Source organism: Rana temporaria, chromosome 7 (assembly GCF_905171775.1).
Source record: "Rana temporaria chromosome 7, aRanTem1.1, whole genome shotgun sequence".
NCBI lineage: Eukaryota > Metazoa > Chordata > Amphibia > Anura > Ranidae > Rana > Rana temporaria.
In genome coordinates, this window is record NC_053495.1 from 65,341,961 (window position 1) to 65,361,742 (window position 19,782).

A 19,782-nucleotide genomic window follows, 5' to 3' on the forward strand; every position below is an offset into this window, starting at 1 on the left:
TCATCTGCAGCATTAAAGGCTTTGCTGGATGGTGAAGAGAGGGGAAGTTGAGCTGGGCCATCACAGAGTAATTAGACATCCACAGAAGGAGAGTGGGCTATGATGTGCATTGAGAGAGGGGGCGGGGCTAAGGGATTGAGTCTTCCTGAAGGAGTCAAATTTTCTAGCAAGTTCAAAGACACATTTCAAGTGAATAAAAGTTGTTTTCTGGCTAATAAAAGTAATACAACAAACACTGCAGTGTCTGCTTTTATGCAGGATTTTACCTTTTAAACGTTTTTTGGCTGGTTGATATCAATTTCGGCATACACAGTGATGGTCATTACTCTCTATGGCCAAATTCCTGTGTGAAAGTACCTCTGACAACTGCAATATCTGAATGTACTTGAAATGATCACTAAACATTGACACCAACTGGTGCCTTGACCACATTTATTTTATCATCTGTACATCTAAATGATTTTGTGGCAGTGACTGTCAAAGATTGTTAAAAAAAAATTATACCAATTCAGAGGGCTAGTATGTGATGCCTTTTACCCCATCCACCGGGCTTAGGCCGGGCCAAAGACAGAGCGGTTTGTTTCCTGAAATCCGTTAAACAGACCCTGTCAACAACCAAAGATTTACAGGCACAGAAAAGTATTTTTAAATTCTTGAGAAAAATATATATAGTTGCGCTAATATCAAAGGAAACCTTTACGGAGAAGGTGACCATAGATGTGAAAGTTACATGAATCAAATTAAAATGCCTGTCTGCATAACCAGTACACAAATTCTCAAACGTGAAATTGACAAATCATGAAGTAGGCCATGGTATAAACCTATGTGCAAAAACCAAATACGGATCATAGATTGTTATGAACAAAACATGAACTATGAGCCCTGCAATGGGGAATATGAGGAAACACCCAGTGATGATCAAATTGACCGCTGCTCTTTCTTCTCAAGATCCGCAACTTTAAGTGAATTCCACCACCCTAGTGTAAGTGAAACTGCTTACCAGAGCCAAAGGTCCCTTATGATGTAGGACCAAAACCAGCATAAGTGTTAAACTCAGCAGACACGACAGAACACTGCATCCATAGCGATGATACGATGTGATGGTACGACAAACTCCTCAGTATAAACGTCAATTGGTATGGTATCTTGCAAAGAAAGCAGATGCCTCGATAGTGTAAAACAAATGACTTTGATTAAAATATAAAACAAACGGTAAAAAACTCACATTTCTTAAGTGTAAGTACCGCCTTAAACCTGTTGCGCCGGCCGGACGTAAACAGGAAAACCTGTCCGAGCGGCTGACTCTCCTGTATGGGTAGACAGTTACTGAAGAGCAGAAAGAATGAATGAACTAGGAGAGCGCTCACCAGCGCCCCCGCAGTTCATTGAAAACTACAATCCACTTGCCATGGTCGGCGACAGGACTTGCAGCTTATTCATTCACAGAAAGCTGATGTGACTGTGTGAGTGAAGCACTGCATGGCTGCACTGATTTAAAATTGTGACAGCGAGATTATCCCCGCCCGGCTGTCACAATGGTGGATTTGGGAGGGGGAGAGAGGCTGCTGCATTAGTAACATGTTACACCCTGAATATGGGTGTAACCTGTAACATGTTATTACAGGTGAACTTATCCTTTAAAGCAGTAGTTCTCAACTCCTGTGTTCAGGGCCCACTAACAGGCCAGGTTTGCAAGATAACTGAAATACATCACAGGTGATATCATTTGCTGCTCAGTGATTGCAGTATTCCAGTCTGCATCTCCCCAAGGTAACACATAAAATCTGGCCTGTTAGTGGGTCCTGAGATTAGGAGTGGAGAACCACTGCTTTAAAGTGTCTCTGTCGAATGAAAATTTTCCAAATCAGCCGTACCTGTAAAGAAGCAAGGGAAAACGTATATCTCCTGATACTTGTGCTGCCAGCTGTCATTTTGATCCAGAGATAATCCTGACTAAACTCTTCTGCAGGAATATACACTTGCAAGAGGGTTCTCTTGGTCCATTGCAGCATTCTGTGGCAACTCTTACTGGCCCTGACTCAACTACTATGTCCTTGTTGATGTGGAGATCTACAGAAAGAACCACTGAGCACAGAAAGGAAACATGACGCTTACCCTTCCTGACTTGTTAGTTACTGCAGAAGAAGTGGAGAAGATTTCAGTGGCATGGATATCGGGAAAAGAAAATGTATTTGGGAAATTTTAGTTTTACAAAAGTACACTAACTGTTGGTAATTTTTTGGAGGGGGCAGCAAACGGCAAAACCAACCCACCCCCCACTTCACCTGCGACTTCCCTTGGTCCTCGGCGCCGACGGCTCTCACTTCCCCTGCTCTCCATGGCATCAACAGCTTCCGTTTACTCCCTTCTCTGCAGCCAATTGGGACTCTTCTCTTTTCGGCCAATCGGAAAACGGGTCTCAGCCCTGCTTCTGATTGCCAGGACTGAGGATCAGTGTTACTACAGCGAATATTAATTAGGTGGGCTCATGGCGCAATGCTTTTCGCTCTGAGCCCACCCTATTTTGAAACCTATTGGGGCCTATGGCATTAACCCCTGCCCCAATGCTTCGGCATATATTCCCCTTATAATACAGTAAAAAAGAGCAGAACAATAGAGAGAGGACAATATATATTTTTTATATATATATATATATATATATATATATATATATATATATATATATATATATATATATATATATTTTTTACATTTTTATTTGTAACTATAACTGTAATGGTTCGGGTCTCTCGAAACTCGATGGCATCTTTGGAGACCCTGTGTAAGTGTGTCCTAGTCAGTGCAGTGCTGTACCCTACGCTAATACTTCACTAGTGTTGTAGCATTCAAAACATTCACCAATGCAAATACCAGGTTGGTCAGGACAGGAGGGACAATAATAGCGGGTGTCACGCCTATATCCACATTTCCTACAGACACAACATTTTCTTTGGAGTTATCGTTTGGTAGGGGTACCAGGGAGGACATACGGAAACTGCCTCTCATGCACCTGGCTTACTGTATTTGTATTGGGAAGGTGGGGCAGAGCACTGTCTAGAAACAGAAGGGCTGTGACGATTTCTTCCAGGAATTTTAAGGAAACATCCAGGTCGTCCTGATGCCTTGTATAGCACATAAGCGTTCAGCAGAGCCTATTGGAATAAATATACAGACACTTTTTTTATACCAGCGTCTGGCCTTACGGGCAATTAAGTACGGTGCCATAAACTGGTCATTGATGTCCACCCCTCCCATATTAACCACTTAAGGACTGCCTAACTTTGATATACGTCGGTAGAGCAGCATGTCTAGGCATAAGCACATACAGGTACTTCGCCTTTAAGAGCCCAGCCGTGGGTCGCGTGCGCACCGCCGGCGGCGCACTCGCGACCCGGTCCTGAGCTCCGTGACCGCGGGACCCATGGACCCGATCGCCGCTGGTGTCCCACGATGGGGTCACAGAGCTGAAGAACGGGGGCAGGTAAGTGTAAACAAACCTTTTCCCGTTCTTCCTAGTGAGAGTGTCACTGATTGTCTGTTTCCTGAAATAGGGAACAACGAGTGACGTCACACGCCAAGCCATGCCCCCACACAGTAAGAATCACTCCCTTAGGGCACACTTAACCCCTTCAGCGCCCCTACAGGTTAACCCCTTCAATGCCAGTGTAATTTTCACAGTAATCAGTGCATTTTTATAGCACTGATCGCTGTAAAAATGACAATGGTCCCAAAATGGTGTCAAAAGCGTCCGATGTGTCTGCCATAATGTTTCAGTCACAATGAAAATTGTTGATTGCCGCCATTACTAGTAAAAAAAAATATCAATAAAAAATGCCATAAAACTATCCCCTATTTTGTAGACGCTATAACTTTTGCGCAAACCAATCAATAAACGCGTATTGTGATTTTTTTTTTTTTACCAAAAATATGTAGAATACCTATCGGCCTAAACTGAGGAAAAAAAATGTTTTTATATATTTTTGGGGAATATTTATTATAGCAAAAAGTAAAAAATATTGAATTTTTTTCACAATTGTCGCTCTATTTTTGTTTATAGAGCAAAAAATAAAAACCGCAGAGGTGATCAAATACCACCAAAAGAATGCTCTATTTGTAGGAAAAAAAAGGACATCAATTTTGTTTGGGAGCCACGTCGCATGACCACGCAATTGTCCGTTAAAGCGACGCAGTGCCGAATCGCAAAAAGGGGCCTGGTCCTTTAGCAACAAAATGGTACGGGGCTTAAGCGGTTAAGGTTGTATTCGTGGACACAGAGGGGGTTTCTCCACAACACCAGTTGCCATTTGAATTTGGCCCGTCATGTCTGCGTGAAAGGTGGACAGAACAAAAACATTAGGATTATGCCTTCACTTTACTGCAAGCAAATTATTACTTCTCAAGCAGGCTCCCTTCCCCAGCCTAAGATGGGAATCTACCAGCCGCTGGGGTAAGCCCCGGCAAATAGATTGCACGGTGCCACGTGCGCCAATTCCATGATCAAACAAGTGACAAACAAGTGGCATGCTCGTGTAATAATTGTCCACGTACAAGTGGTACCCCTTTCCGAATATGGGTGACACCAAGTCCCACACAATCTTACCAGCTCTTCCTATGTAGTTTGGGCAGTTCTCCGGCTCTAGGTAACTATTTTTTCCCTCGTAAATCATAAAACAATATGTATAGCCTGTGGCCCTGTCACAGAGCTTATACATCTTGACCCTATATCTGGCACGCTGGCTGGGAAGATAATGTTTGACAAGCGGTCAGAAAACGTAATCAGGGACTCATCAACGCAGACAACTTGATCAGGGGTAAACAAGGCTGCAAACTGTTGGTTGAAATGGTTTGCGAGGGGCTGAATTTTGTGGAGCCGATCGTATTCAGGGTCACCCCGAGGACAACAGAGTTTATTGTCATTAAAATGCATGAAACGCAAGATCTGCTCGTATCTAGCCCTGGCAACTGAGGCAGAGAACACAGGCATATGGTGAATTAGGTCAGTGGACCAATATGACCGCAACTCACACTTTTTAGTTATGCTCATGAGGAGGGATAGGCCCAGGAAGGTCTTAAATTCGGAAACCGTAATAGGTTTCCAATCCCTGGCAGGGGTCAAATGCGTATTAGCGGCAATAAATTGACCAGCATACAAATTGCTTTGGTCCACAATAGAACTATAGAGATCTTCCGTGAAAAAACGTTGAGTAAAAATCAAGTGACATAAAATTAACTGTTTCCACCTGAATTCCGGGTCGGCCAGTGAATGGGGAAGTACGGGTGCAGCAGAAGTGGTGGGCTCCCAATTAGGAATGAAAAATGGAGCAGGAAGGGAACTATGGGCTCAAGGCGCCTGTCTTTGTCTTCTTGGTACCTGCGGTACTCTTGCATAGCCCCCAACTGTCCCTGATTTCGAGGGACTGTCCCTGATTTGGAGCAATGTCCCTCTGTCCCTCATTCCTCCTCACTTGTCCCTCATTTTGGTCTGATCTATAGAGTTGTATATAAAACACAGTTTTTATCTACCAAAAAGTGTTTTCCAGCACTAAACATCTTTCATCTGATTTCTAAACTGCTGCATTTGTAAATTCCAAAAGGAATAGTAGTGGTAAAAAAAAAGCACTTGTGGGTTTAACCAATCTTGTTTTTTTGTACAATTCTCCTTTAAGGGGGCGTGGCAAGGGGTGTGTCCTATGCCTGAATACTTTTGCTGGTAGGTGTCCCTCATTCCCATCTCAAAAAGTTGGGAGGTATGCTCTTGTCCTAGCCACTGCACCAGCTTGAACTGCACCTATGGGACTCGCCTTGTTACCAAGTAATACTGCAGTGCTGGCTTGACTACAAAAAGGGTGTACTAGGCTGCTGGTGCTTGTCAGTTCACCAGAAGGATGAGCGTCACTAGTACGGTTTGTTTGTATAGACGTGTGAGCATAAGTGTGTATGCATGTTGCATAGATATACGTGTTTGCATAAACACATGGTACATAGACATGTTTGCATAGATGTGTGTTGCATAATATATGTTGCCTAAATACGTTTCATAAACGCATGCTTGCTTATTCTGTAAATGCATGTCTCCATGGGCACGTATTACATAAGTGCGTGTTTGCATGGACACGCTTTTGTGTTTTGCCTAAACACATATTTGCTTAAGCACATACCTACATGCTTTCATAAACGCATGCCTCCATAAATGCATATTGCTTAAACGCATGCTGGCATGTTTTCATTTGTACTGCATACCTATATCCTTAGTTTAAACTGCATACATATGTGCTTAATTGCATTAAACTGTATACATTGTGCTTATTTACATTAAACTATATCCATATGTGCTTAGTTACAGTGAAATGTATACATATCTGCTTGTTTGCCTAGGACTACATACATATCTGTTTTTTTTGCCTAGGAATTCATACATACGTGCTTATTGCCTTGAGCTGCATACATAGATGCATGAATGGCAAAAATAATTGTATACTTGCATGTTTGCATACCTGGGTACCTGCATACTTACAGGGTTGTATAGCGGTAGACTAATATTGTCTAGGCCTGCATCCTTGTGGAACTGTGTATTAGTTTGTCTAATACAGTCACTTTATTATGTATCTGTTAGACTAGCTAAATTACTTAGAAGGGTGCCACCGCCCTCAGGTTCAGTGGTCTGGCCATGTTCATTCACGCCTCCTGTTGCACCAATGGCATGAGGGTGATCTGAGCCACTGTGGCGCCTGATCTCGGATCAAGCCTGGTTAGTACTTGGATTGGAGACTGCCCAGATTTCCCTCCTATGTGAAGTTGGCATCTGAGGTAGCTGTGTTTGAGAGTATCTCAGACCATAAGATTTTAGAGCAGTCTCTGAGGTAGTTGCTCCTTCCTTAGCCGGGTCAGTCGTTGCCTTGCGTTGGGTCTTGGAGCAAAAGTTATGGGCTCATTATTTAAAACAATTAAATGGTAACCGCTTCAAAACGGAATAGGGACATGAGGTCTTTAGATCTCCAGCTGGGCATCCTTCTGCTTCAGATAGCCTCAGTCTGTTCAGTGATGACCTCTCTGCAAGAGGAAGATTGCGGGGCCCATAATCATCAGGAAACGCTTCATGTCCTGGGTTGTTTCCAGTCTTATCAAAGATTTCTCTAATTGCAGTGGAACGTTGTCTGTTTTCATTTTTGTGACCATCCTTCGGGCTGGCCACAGCTTCTGAGGTTCACAAAGCTCCTAGCTTCGGTGCTGGACTTGCTAAAGATGCAGGGGGTGTCAATCTCAGTATACCCTTAATAACCCTTTGATCAGGAAGCAGTTGGTCTAGATATTTCTTTGATTAATTTTGCAGTAGGAAGCTGTATCTAGGTTTAAGCACATTCTTTATGTACAGTCCTACTTCAGGTCTTGGAGGGGATTATTCTCTTTCTCTGTTTGGAACTTGAAGATCCAGGCATTGATTGCTGAAGGGCTTTGTTCCCTTAAGATTGGTGGTTGATGGTTCGGAATCTAGAAAGGTTGAATTCTTCCTTTCAGGTATTGGAAGATAATAACCACTGATGCCAGTTTCTTCATTTGGTTTGAGGGTGGCTACAGTTCAGTGAATTTGGTCTCCACAGGAGAGTATACTTCTCATAAATATCTTTAAGCTTTTGGCCAGTACGCCTTGCTCTGGATTATGGTACAAACCAGTTGTAGGTTCTATCTGGAAAAGCCTCTGTAGGGGCATATATATCAACCACAAGGGCGGCATCAGGAGTCATGTGGCTCAGGAAGGTGAACCACATTCTGTTTGGGACAGCACAAGGACTGTCTCTATCATCCGTGCATATTTCAGATATAGAATAGTGGCAAAAGGAACTCTTCAGGCGAATCTACAAAATTTCAAGTTCTACAACAAGTTGGGACAGGTTATGTCTGGGACGAGGGCCCCACTGGCAATAGGGGTAGATGCACTGTTAACACCTTAGGGACCAGTTCTCTTTTATTTGAAGCTTCCCTCTGTTTTAACTTCTCCCACATCTTTTGCAAAGAATCCGGGATGTGGTGACACTGATAATAGTGTTAGCCGAATCAGCCCAGGAGGGCTTGGTACACCGACATAGTAAGTCTTTTGGGGGTCGTTCTTGAACACTCCCAGTCTAGCGGGATCTAATAGTGCTGAGTCTTGTATCTCAGCACTGTTGAGCCCCTGGAAGCCAGCTTCGGGGAACTTCAATTACAGGACTTGGAAATATTTTTTTTGTCTGGGGGGAAGCCAGGAAGTGGCCCCCGCAAAAATATGTGAATGGGAGATTTTCTCTTTCTTTCTCCAATCGGCAGGGGAAATGAGATTGGCTTTCAGTACCGTTTTACAGTCAGGGTTCGTCTCTATACATTTTTTCCCAGGGGCAGTTGTTTCTCACTCCTTGATTCATACAGAGTAACGTAGACAGTCTCGCCTGTCAGGCCATTCTTGTGTCCTTGGGACTTGAATTTGATCTTGACTGTCCTTGCAGAGGCCACTTTTTGAACCAATCGAGAGATTCTGTTAGTCCTTTATCTTGGAGGGTGGCTTCTTTGGTAGCCATCACTTTGCTAAGTGGAGTGTTAGAGTTGGCTGGCTCTTTCATGCAAGGAGCTGTTTTTGGTCTTGCATCATATTAAGGTGATGTTGCGTCCACATCCATTTTTTGCCTAGTATAGTATCTGGTTTTCACTTCAATCAAGACAATGTCTTGCCTTCTTTTCTGATCCTCAGTTGGCAGGAGTTGGATCACTGCATACTCCGGAGGTAGTTCTGGAGGTCAGAATTGCTTGATTTGTCGGTACAGGCCAGGAATCCTGGTTTGTGCTGCCAGTAGAGCCCAGGATGGGCAGGAGGCATCCAAGTTAACTGTTTTCATTGGATTTGCCAGTTAATTATTCAAGCCTATGGCTTGAAAGGGAAAGGTCCCCCACCCCTTTTTTTTTATAAAGGTGCTCGCTACCAGTTGTGTGTGGGGAATCTTGGGCCATTACATGGTCTTTTGTTCATGCATTCACAGAATTTTATAAAATGGATATTAACCACTTAATCACCAGGCCTATTTTGGCACTTCTCTCCTTCATGTAAAAATCAAAAATTTTTTGCTAGAAAATTAATCAGAACCCCCAAACATTATATATTTTTTTTTTAGCAGACATCCTAGGGAATAAAATGGCAGTCATTCCAATACTTTTTGTCACAGCGCAGCGGTCTTACAAGCGCACTTTTTTTGGGAAAAAAATCACTTTTTTGAATTAAAAAATAAGACAACAATAATTTTTGCCCAATTTTTTTCTATATTGTGAAAGATAATGTTACGCCGAGTAAAATGATACCCAACATGACACGGTTAAAAATTGCGCCCGCTCGTGGCATGGCGTCAAACTTTTACCCTTAAAAATCTCGATAGGCGACGTTTAAAAAATTCTACAGGTTGCATTTTTTGAGTGACAGAGTAGGTCTAGGGCTAGAATTATTTCTCTCACTCTAACGATCGCGGCGATACCTCACTTGTGTGGTTTGAACACCGTTTTCATATGCGGGCGCTACTCGCGTATGCTTTCGTTTCTGTGGGCGAGCTCGTCAGAACGGGGCGTTTTTAAAAAAATTTTTTTTGTTTTCTTATTTATTTTTATAATTTTTTACACTGAAATAAAAAAAAAAAAAAAATGATCACTTTTATTCCTATTATAAGGAATGTAAACATCCCTTGTAATAGGAAAAAGCATGACAGGTCCTCTTAAATATGAGATCTGGGGTCAAATGACAAAAAAAAAAATGTTGCTTTAAGAGGCTGGGCGGGACTGACGTTTTGACGTCACTTCCGCCCAGCAGAGCTATGGGGACGGGCGAAGGAGATTTTTCCTTCAGTCTCGTCCCCAGTCACCAGCCGAACGGTCCCGATCGCCTCCGCCGCTACCGACGGCTCCGGTAAGCGGCGGAGGGCGCGGGAGAGCGGCGGGAGGGGGGGCCCCTCTCCGGCCACCGATAACGGCGATCTCGCGGCGAATCTGCCGCGGAGACCGCCGTTATCGTTTACAGGACCGTTGGCACTAAAGATCGATACCTCGGTTGTGGCAGCAGCTGCTGCCGTTACCGAGATATCCATCTTTAAACACAGGATGTATTTTGGCAATGGGCCGGTTGTCAAGTGGTTAAAGCCACATAGGATACTTCTTTGGGCAGCAGAAGGAGTCCTTCTCAGGTGGCGGTTTCTGTGATTGTGTCTCTCTCCCCTCAAGGGCATTGCTTTAGGACATCCTATATAGGCATTATTATTAGGGTTGTCCCGATACCACTTTTTTAGGACTGAGTACGAGTACCGATACTTTTTTTCAAGTAGTCGCCGATACCGAATACCGATACTTTTTTTAAAATGTGTCCCCAAATGCAGCGATGTCCCCCCACAGATGCAGCCATGTATCCCCCCATCCAGCCATTGTCTCCCCCCCATCCAGCCATTGTCTCCCCCCCATCCAGCCATTGTCTCCCCCCATGCAGCCATGTATCCCCCCATCCAGCCATTGTCTCCCCCCATGCAGCAATGTATCCCCCCATCCAGCCATTGTCACCCCCCATCCAGCCATTGTCACCCCCCATCCAGCAATGTATACCCCCATCCAGCCATTGTCTCCCCCCATGCAGCCATTGTCACCCCCATGCAGCCATTGTCACCCCCCATGCAGCCATTGTCACCCCCCATGCAGCCATTGTCACCCCCCATGCAGCCATTGTCACCCCCCATGCAGCCATTGTCACCCCCCATGCAGCCATTGTCTCCCCCCATGCAGCAATGTATCCCCCCATCCAGCCATTGTCACCCCCCATCCAGCCATTGTCACCCCCCATCCAGCAATGTATACCCCCATCCAGCCATTGTCTCCCCCCATGCAGCCATTGTCTCCCCCATGCAGCCATTGTCACCCCCCATGCAGCCATTGTCACCCCCCATGCAGCCATTGTCACCCCCCATGCAGCCATTGTCACCCCCCATGCAGCCATTGTCACCCCCCATGCAGCCATTGTCACCCCCCATGCAGCAATGTATCCCCCCATCCAGCCATTGTCACCCCCCATCCAGCAATGTATCCCCCCATGCAGCCATTGTCACCCCCCCATGCAGCCATTGTCACCCCCCATGCAGCCATTGTCACCCCCCATGCAGCCGTGTCTCCCCCCATCCAGCCGTGTGTGTCACCCCCCATGCAGCCGTGTCTCCCCCCATCCAGCCGTGTGTGTCACCCCCCATGCAGCCGTGTCTCCCCCCATCCAGCCGTGTGTGTCTCCCCCCATCCAGCCGTGTGTGTCTCCCCCCATCCAGCCGTGTGTGTCTCCCCCCATCCAGCCGTGTGTGTCTCCCCCCATCCAGCCGCGTGTGTCTCCCCCCATCCAGCCGCGTGTGTCTCCCCCCATCCAGCCGCGTGTGTCTCCCCCCATCCAGCCGTGTGTGTCTCCCCCCATCCAGCCGTGTGTGTCTCCCCCCATCCAGCCGTATGTGTCTCCCCCCATCCAGCCGTGTGTGTCTCCCCCCATATGCAGCCATGGCCCGCTTACCTGCTACCGCCGACTGTGTACTACGGCCGGCCAGGAACATTACAGCTTTGAATAGCTTTTGATTGGCGCCACGCTGCGTGTATAGACACTCCCCCTCGCTCGGGATTGGACAGTTCACCCGAGCAAGGGGGAGTGTCTATGCGTGGTGCAAATCATTACAGCTATTCAAAGCTGTAATGTTCCCGCCCGTATTACACAGTCAGCGGCGTAACGGCGGCGGATCGCAGCGGCGAATTGCGGCTCCGGTGGCGGCGCGGCGCGGGGGGGGGGTTAAGTATTCTATTTGTGTATCAGGGCGGGGTATCGGCGTCTGACTACCGCCGAAAAAACTCGGAATCGGTCCCGATACCGATACTAGTATCGGTATCGGGACAACCCTAATTATTATGGTTGCTCTGTGTCCAGTGATGTACGATAAAGAAATTCAAATTTTTCCGTCATACTTGCCTGTAAAATCCTTTTCTTGGAGTACAACACGGGACACAGAGGTCCCTCCCATCTTTTTTGGATATTCATTGCTTTGCTACAAACTGAGGTCCTTCCTGTGTAGGAGGGGTTATATAGGGGTGGACTTCCTGTTTGACTATCTGCCAGTAGGTGGCGTAAAACCCATATAGTCATTATTATTGTTGCTCTGTGTCCTGTGATGTACTCCAAGAAAAGGATTTTACAGGTAAAATCCTAATATTAGTGACACTGGTGACTGGCGGTGAAAGGGTTAACCTGGGGGGGTGATCAAGGGGTTAAACCTTTATTAGGGGGGTACCCTAGACCTACCTGGGCCTACTACTACTTGCCCTAACACTTATTACAGTCACAAATGACACCAATGCAGTGATCAGTGAAATATCTGATAACCGCAATTGGTGACACAGTGACAGGGAGAGAAGGGGTTAACTGGGGGGATAATTAGGGGGTGACTGGTGTTAGTGTAGTGTTGTGCAACTCACATTTAGACATCCTCTTTCCTCTCTCTGGAACCAAAAAGAATTCCAGAGAGGGAGATGATATTACTTCCCCTGCCTGTGTTTACACTTACAGGCAGGGGAAGCATTTTCATTTGCCAGAACCAATCAGCAGGTCCAGGCCAGAAATCATTGGCCTGGACATGAGGACTGATCGGTTCTGTAACAAATCTAACCACCCCAGGTGCGTGCCCCCTGCCCGCGGGAGCGAGGGAAGTACGGGTACGCTCATTTGTGCACCCGTGCCATTCTGCAGTCCTGGCGTATATTGGCGGTCGGCAAGTGGCTCAAGCATAAGTCTCAAACTGGCGGCCATCCAGCTGTTGCGAGACTACAAGTCCCATCATGCCTCTGCCTGTGGGCATCATGCTTGTAACTGTCAGCCTTGCAATGCTTCATGGGATTTGTAGTTTCGTAACAGCTGGAGGGCCGCCAGTTTGAGACCCCTGTCCAAATAAAAACACAGGGAACTTGTTTGTGAAACTGTGTGCTTCAGAGCTGTAATGCCATCCTTGCTACACTACTTAAAGTGGAGTTCTACCCAAAAATGGAACTTCCACTTTTTGGAACCCTCCCCTTGGCACCTTTCAGGGGGGAAGGGGGAGCAGATACCTGTCTAATACAGGTTTTTGCTCCCACTTCCTGGCATAGATCACCTTGGTGATCTACGCCACTTCCGGCGCCTACTCTGTACCCCCGCTGCCTCCTGGGAGACACACAGCGGGGACCAGTGAAGACGGGCAGCGCAAATCGCGCATTCGCAGTAGGGAACCGGGAAGTAAAGCCGCAACGCTTCATTTCCTGATTCCCTCATCGAGTATGGTGGCGGGGGGCCGAGAGCCGAGCGACTGTTCGGCCTCGGCTGCCGACATCGCGGGCATCATTGACAGGTAAGTGTCCATACATTAAAAATCAGCAGCTGTTGTATTTGTAGCTGCTGGCTTTTAATATATTTTGTTTAAGTCGGCCCTCCGCTTTAATGAGCCACTGATCTTGAAACCACATCTGTAGGTCGGGTGATATGCACATGTCTTGCTCTAGGTCATTAACTCATCAAGCAATAAAAGAAGGTAGGGATGACAGCCATGGAGAATGTACCTACATTACAAAAATAAGTCGGCAATGGCAGCTCCTATGTTTGTCATGTCAGGATCTTTTTAAAGGGAATTGCCATGTTGGAATAGACAAATTGCTTTCTTTGACAAGTACATTTGTAGGCATGACAGAATGATCACACAGATCTAAATTTTAGTTAATAAACCATTTGACATATGGACACATAACTGCATATAGAACAGCTGTTTGATAATGCAACGACCTTTACAAACATTAATAAGATTAAACCTGGGTGAAGACAAAGACTAGTACGTGTATGTATATATAGATGTAGCCTATAATTTTAGCTCCAGGTTTGATCTCCAACCTCAGCAGGAAGCTAAACTACTGATCTCCTTACAAGTAAATCCAGTCATAGATGTTGCTTTATACTCATTAGCAAAGATATCGGGGGAGGGGGATGCATGCAAATGAATTTGATGATTCTAATAATAATTAAAAGCAAAACATGTTAAATATCAGGTTGTTATGGCGATGCAAAGCTAATTGTTAACCCGTTAACAGAGATTTTGCAATACACAGTAATTGCTCAGATAGGGACTTTTATATTTGCTGTTAATTAAAAATGATTATTTGGAGCCAATGGCCCATCATGTGATGGTGTCATAAAACGTTGTCCCTCACTTAGGCTGCATTCACACTACAGTGTTTTCGTTTCCAATATTTTTTATTGAGTTTTCAAAGAGAAAAAAAAATCAGGGAGAGGGGTATACAAAGATAATTAGGAGTGGGGGGGGGGGGAAGGTATGCACCCACAGTCCACATCTGGGGGGCTATTAATCCAATACAGATTATTGCATGTTCACACATAACAGTTACACATCTAGTATCTAGTATCCATAAGCGTTCCCCCCAGAACCATCGCTTAACAGGGACAATCATCAACTTAGCCCGGGATCACCCAGTTGTGGCGCAATCCAGGCCCAAGGGCCAACATACCCCAGCCCACTACCTCTGAATTGGTAACATATCAATAGTAGAGCAGAGAGGAAGGAAGAAGAGGAGGAAAAAGGATAGAAGAGGAGAAAGGAAAGAGGAGCGAGAGAAAGAAGAGAAAAAAAAAAAAAGGGAGGGATGGCGCATCCCCATCCACCAGCATTGAGTTGGATCAGTGTACATTTGTGAGGTAAGTGATCCAGGGATCCCACACCTTATCGAAAACCTTGACTTTGTCGTTCAGAATGGCTGACAACCTCTCGTTCACCATAATCCATGACAACTTAGACTTCAAGAGGCAAAAAGGGACAGTGGGGGATCTCCATGACTTGGCGATGGAAATTCTAGCTGCCACAAAAATAAAAGCTATCAGTTTTCTCAAGTACTTTGACGTACCCTCCACCAGGCGTCCCAGCAGTGCATGCAGAGGCGACTTAACGAGGTTCACCTGGGTTATAGAATAGATAAAGTTGTAGGTGCGTATCCAGAATCGTCTCACCTTTTGACACATCCACCAAGTGTGGTACATGGAGCCGTCCTCATTGCACCCTCTAAAGCACCGCGGAGACACCCCTGGGACAAAGGTGGCTATTCGCGCAGGGACCATGTACCACCGTAACAACACTTTGTAATTGGCCTCAATTAGAGAGGTGTTAATATAGGATCTAGACGCCCCCTGTACCAGCTTGCTCCATTCCGCCATTTCAAGCGCCGTGCCAAGATCCTGTTCCCACTTTTGCATATAAACCAACTTTTGGGTATTAGAGGACAACAAGTTGTAGATTATTGATATGTGACCGGAGTGTTTGTCAAAGGTTCTACAAAGGTGTTCCATAGCCGTTGATGTGGAGAGGTCCGAAGTGCGGTTCAAAGTCCCCAAAAAGTGAGCAATCTGAGCGTATCGAAAGTATTCAGCTTTTGGAAGATCATACCTCTCCTGTAGAACCGATTTTGACAAAGCCCCCTTGTGGTCGCATAGATCCGCTATCCTCAGTAGACCCTTATTAATCCACCAATTAAAGTCCTGGGGCCGGAGACCCGGGGTGAACACGGGGTTGTGGAATAGTGATGCCATCGGGGTGTGTGGCGATTTAAATCGATATGTTTTTGCTAGGCGATCCCAGAGGCTCAGGGAGAATGACCACACTACAGTGTTTTAAATCGTAGGCAGATTTACCGCGGATCTACCCGCAATTTGACAGCGCTGAGATGTGAATGACAAAACGCAAGACTCGCATTTTGATAATGGCACCTCAAATAGCTGTGCAGATCTGAGGCATGTCACCCCAAAGTAGCTCCTGAACTATTTTTGGGCCACGTGCTTCCTGCGATGCAGGTTGCAGCACGTTTTATCCCATGAGAATCGTGGCAGATCCACACAGCAATTTGAGGTGCCATTTAAATCAGATGCGAGTCCCGCATTTTGTCATTCACATCTCCGCGCTGTCAAATCGTGGGCAGATCCGCGGCAAATCTGCCTGTGACTTAAAACGATGTAGTGTAAATGCAGCCTCAGGCTTGTGTAGTAGGCTACATTTTGTTTCTCTTTGTTTTAATGAATTGTAGAGAAATAATCATTTATATAGATGTTTGGGAAATCCTGGTTCAGGGATATGTAATTGAAATTCTCATTGTTGCTTCAACAAGTATTATCCAGCATGTTGACAAAACTTTATAACTAATTTTGGCCATATTTTTTTTTTTATATTTTTTTGTAAAAAACATATTCCGCTAAAACTAAGTGGGGTGGATTTAGTAAAACTGGAGAGTGCACAATCTGGTGCAGCTCTGCATGGTAGCCAATCGGCTTCTAACTTCACCTTGTTCAACTAAAGGGGTTGTAAAGGTTCGTGTTTTTTCACCTTAATACATCCTATGCATTAAGGTGAAAAAAAACACCTGTCTGTCATGGGCCCCCCCATTTTACTTACCTGAGCCAGTTCACCTGCTCTGCGCTTTCTGCCGGCGTCCTCTTCTCTACGGAGTCTCGGCATTAATTGGATAGATTGATAGTAGCGCAGCCATTTGCTCCCACTGCTGGCAATCAAATCTAATGACGTGACCGCCAGGGGGCGGGGCCAAGTCTAATGCCCTGTACACACGATCGGTTGAATGAAAATGAACCGATGGATTTTTTCATCAGATATCCGATGAAGCTGACTTTCATCAGTCTTGCCTACACACCATCAGTTAAAAATCCGTTCGTGTCAGAACACGGTGACGTAAAACACTACGACGTGCTGAGAAAAATGAAGTTCAATGCTTCCGAGCATGCGTCGACTTGATTCTGAGCATGTGTGGATTTTTTTTATTTTTTATTTTTTACAAATAACGTGGTGTTTTATTAAGAAGAGTAATAGCAATTGACAGGATATACATTGATAGATCAGTGGTATATTTTGCAAGTTAAACAAAGTGGAGCTATGAACAGAGTATAATTAAACAATATTTTACACACATTTGGGTATTGAGAGTATTAGTCAGGTATCACATCACAAGTAGCAGCATTGCCTAACCAGGTGTCCCATATCTTGCCGTACTTGGCAGGGCAGCCCCTATGGACATAAATTTCTTTTTTATAAGGTAGAACCTGATTGACAGCGGATATCCACTCTTGGAGCGACGGGGGCACAGCTTGAAGCCATTTTCTTGCTATGAGTAATCTGGCAATAAAGAAATTTGTCCGGATCTGGGAAAACCCCCAGCAGGCATTGTTTGGGGCACAACGTCAGGGGAGAGCCCATCTCATCGTGGATGAATTTAACAATGTGAGTCCAGTAATCCTGTATGACTGGGCATGGGTTGGACTACTGCATCTAGGACAAAGGGGATTATGGTCGGGCTTGTACTTGACCAGTCGGATTGGAGTCGGGTATGATCTGTGCAGGATATAAAGATGTGTAAGGCGGTCAGAGAGCCTGGTTGAAACCTTCTTGCATGTGTCTAGTGCATCCTCCCATTCGTCGTCGTCCAGCCCACCCACATCCCCCAACCAGCGGTCTTTCAGCTGAAATGCGAGAGTTGCCGCGGACGGGCGAAGAAGGGAATTGTAAATGATTGAAATAAGTTTAGGGGAATCTTGACCCGTCAGGACACCTAGAATGTCCAACCGGTCAACATCAGGGGGGGCATCTCGGAATTGAGTCTGGAGGGCATGGCGGAGCTGGAGGAAACTAAAGTGCATGGAGTTGGGGAGGCCAAAGTCATCTTTAAATTGTTGGAACGACTTTAGGATATTATTACGATAAGCATCAGACAGAAACCTCACCCCCCAGCCACAGGGCATGGTCGGGTACGGTCAGCAATTCACGTAGGCCAGGGTTATCCCATAGGGGTGTATAAAAGTGGGTATGTGACACATTCAGCGATCGCCTCACCACCTCCCAAACCCTACAATTATTGTACAACAGTCCCTGCCTGGTCCCCACCGTCCGGGAGTTAGTCAAATCCCTTAGGACAGGGATCCTCAAACTACGGCCCTCCAGCTGTTGTAGAACTACACATTCTATGAGGCATTGTAACACACTGACATTCAGAGACATGACTAGGCATGATGGGAATTGTAGTTCCTGAACAACTGGAGGGCCGTAGTTTGAAGACCCATGCCTTAGGATAATCTGGAAGGGGTGAGAGATCTCAGTGGCATACTGAGAGCATATCAGGGCCAGGTAGTGATCCTTATCCTGTTTATCTAGGTAGAAAAAGTGGGAGAGTTGTGCCGCCAAATAATACATGTTAAAGTCGGGCAAAGCTGCGCCCCCCAGCTCAGTGGGGTTCTTCAACGTTTGCCAGGATAATTTATGACGGGCAGTACCCCATACAAATGAATTCAGAAGGGCTTCAATAGATTTAAAGAGTCTAAGAGGCAAATAGACTGGAGCATGCCAGAGGACATATAGAAACGTAGGGCCAGATCCACAAAAGGGATACGACGGCGTATCTACTGATACGCCGTCGTATCCCTGTTTCTATCTTTGGAACAGATCCACAGAATCCGTTTCCAATAGATAGGGAGAAGATCCGACATGTGTAAGGGACTTACACTGTCGGATCTTAGGATGCAGTACCTCGGTCGCCGCTGGGGGCATTTCTCGTTGAAATGCCGATTCGGGTATGCAAATTAGCACTTACGGAGATCCACAAAGCTTTTACGCTTCGTTTTTTCTCCGTAAGTATTAGTTTGCAAACGCAAAATTAGGGCTGCTTTTACAAGGCCTAAACTGTTTAGGCCTTGTAAAAGTAGACCCTTCTATCCCGCGTCGCCGTCTTTTTTTTGTTTCAAATATTTTTTTTCCCGCCGCAACTCGTATTTTTTTTTACGCCCGTCGCGATTCTCAAAACCCGGCGCAACGTAAAACCGCGCAAAGCACGTCGGGGAAAATTACGTCGTGAGCATGCGCAGTACGTCCGGCGCGGGAGCGCGCCTAATTTAAATGGGACTCGCCCCATTTGAATAGGAACGCCTTGCGCCGGCCGGATTTAAGTTACACAGCCGAAAATTTCTAGGTAAGTGCTTTGTGGATCGGGCACTTAGGTAGAAATTTTGCGGCAGTGTAACTTAAATGGGAATATTTAAGTTACGGCGGCTGGCTGTGGATCTGGCCCTTGGGGAGGAGGCCCATCGTAATGAGATTAATCCGACCCATGACGCCAAGGGGGCTTGCATGGATTTTTAACCAATGGACTTTCCCACAGATGATCGTTTTTTTCTATCGTTTTTTTAACCATCAGATAATTTTAAAACAGGTTCTAAGTTTTTTCACCAATGGGGAAAAAAAACTATGGGGCCCACACACGATTGGTTCGTCTGATGAAAACAGTCCATCGGACCGTTTTCATCAGACGAACCGATCATGTGTACGCGGCAATACACTCGGCTGCTATGGACACCGACTGTATGAAACAGGAGCGCGCCTGCAAAGTAACCCCCTTGGGAAGGAGCTTCCCAGAGTGGGTTGGCTATTGCGGGGAGGAGCCGCAAGAGTGCTGTGGGACCCCAGAACAGCAGGATTGGGGCCACTCTGTGCAAAACGAACTGTACAGTGGGAGGTATGTATGACGTGTTTTGATTCTTTTTTTTATGAACCTTTACAAACACTTTAACCTTGACAAAAAAAAGGCAACCTGGAAACAAATTGGTTTCTGTGCTGAGCTGCACCAGATTTTGCACTCTCCAGTTTTAATCAACCCCAGTGAGTCAAGTAAAAATATTGTAGCTGTTTTGAA

General features: G+C 45.7%; 1 protein-coding gene across 4 annotated transcripts in view; it reads left to right on the forward strand.

The window, feature by feature from the left end:
- Positions 1 to 19,782, forward strand: part of LOC120945388 (probable endonuclease 4) — a 118,587-nt gene that overhangs the window by 95,709 nt on the left and 3,096 nt on the right. The gene's annotated exons all lie outside the window — the stretch shown is intronic.